Consider the following 2,080-nt stretch of genomic DNA (forward strand, 5'->3'; position numbering starts at 1 on the left):
GAGACTAAAGAATTGCTAGTAGATTGATGAGTAGGTATGAGGACAAAATAATTACTATAGAAGAAATTTATCTAATATATTCTCTACTTAATCAGTGTTAGTTAAGTCTAAATCCAGGTTCCCAGGAAATGTAAGTGAATAAATGGAGTTAGTAATAACCATGTTTATTGTTTGACAATAAATGATATTTGTACTGTTGACAACTCCTCACACAAAAATTTTGTTGAAGAATAGTTAACAGTGCAAATTTCTTGAATTACAGATTTCGTGTAAGGTAAGTGCTAGACAATGAGTTAGAGTCATGTAAGAAGCAATGATATACAGGGCTTCAACTATCATTCTAATAATATTGTATCATATTAAATAGACAGTGAGGTGCTTTGAAGTTTTCTGGGAAAGAACAAAGTAGTCAGTGTTGTTTTAAGTGGATTAATGTGTCCATAGGTTATCAAATGGATTTTAAAGGAGAAACTTAGAGTCAGAAAGATTAATTAAGAGAATTTGCAATCATCTTTTAGACAGGTTGTTCACAAATATGCTGCCTCTATTTTTTCTGAGAATGTGATACCATTCCATATTTCTGCCCATTTAAAGCCAGAGTAGCAGGTGACTTGTTTTGGGGGGCGGGAAACATTTGGGCAGAATATTTAGAGTCAGACCATTGCCATTTCATGAAGTGGCTGCCCCATCAGCATCGATTCATCAGAACCCTCCTTTGATTTACACTTGATATGTAGCATGAGTAAGGAATCAATCTTCTACAGAATTAAACCATTGAAACTTGGGTGTTTGATTTCATTGCTTTATAATCTGGCCTATATTGACAGACCAAAAAAAAGTGTGTGTGTGCGGAGGGGGCGGGGGGGTGATATGTTTTGGAACTATGTTCCCACCAAATCCCATATTGAAATGTAATCCCCAGAGTTCAAGTGGGGCCTGGTTCAAGGTCAGAACCAGGATCTGGATCAAGAAGGTGTATCTCTCATGAATGGCTTAGCGCCATCCCCTGGTGATGAGTAACTTCACATTTGATGTGGTTGTTTACAAGTGCGTGGCACCTCCTCCCACTCTCTCTTGCACCTGCTTTCACCATGTGAAATGCCTTCTTCCCCTTCATCTTCCATCATGATTGGAAACTTCCTGAGGAGTCATGCTTTCTGTAAAGCATGCAGAACTGTGAGTAAATTAAACTTCTTTTCTTTATAAATTTTGCAATCTCAGGTATTTCTTTATAGCAATGCAAACATGGCCTAATGCAAACGGTAAGTAGGAGTTGGACTAGCATTGATTTACGCAAAAAGAAATGTAAAGATAGATAATGAGACTGTTATTATATGAATATGATATTGCCTAGGTTGATATAATTCTATTCTTTGGGATTCTAGCTATCCTTTAATTTTGTAACACTTGGCTCTAAGGCCCTGCTAGGTTTCCATGAGATATCTAGTATCATTTTATTGTTTTATGTACGATGATACCATATCATACCTGGAAACATAAATCATACAACATATAGAAAAGGCAAAAGCAAATGGGACATTAAGGTCATCAAAGAAAACTTTGAAAAAACTGAAAAGCATGATTTCTAATAATTATATTCTTCCTAAAATTTTTCTGACTCCTTATTGTTTTTAATAGGTGGAGTTAAGGTACCAGCTTCATCAGAATCACCTGCAGTCTTAGTAGAAATGTAAATTCCTGAGTCCCATCCAATACACATAAAAGTATTATGATCTCTGGTTGTAAATGGAGCCCAGAAATCTGCACTATCCGTGAACATTTCAGAAAAATGCAATGCCACATTAAGTTTTAAGAACTACCACTCATGTTAACATACTCTTTTCTTTAAATTCTTAAAGCATCATTTTTTGCTTTCGTCATTTTTTACAACTCTTAACATGATATTCTTAATTTTAGTAATTTATGTATTGTATATTTTAGTAGAGTTTATGTGCCCAAGAGTCATTAATTATCTACATCTTTTATTCTTCACAGTGTGAGGCATAGTTATCTCATAGTACAATTTAAAAAAATAATAATTATATGGTTCATTGATCTTAGTCACAAAAAAAAAAAAAAA

The sequence above is a fragment of the Mandrillus leucophaeus genome, unplaced genomic scaffold, assembly GCF_000951045.1.
Source record: "Mandrillus leucophaeus isolate KB7577 unplaced genomic scaffold, Mleu.le_1.0 Scaffold613, whole genome shotgun sequence".
NCBI classification, from domain to species: Eukaryota; Metazoa; Chordata; class Mammalia; order Primates; family Cercopithecidae; genus Mandrillus; species Mandrillus leucophaeus.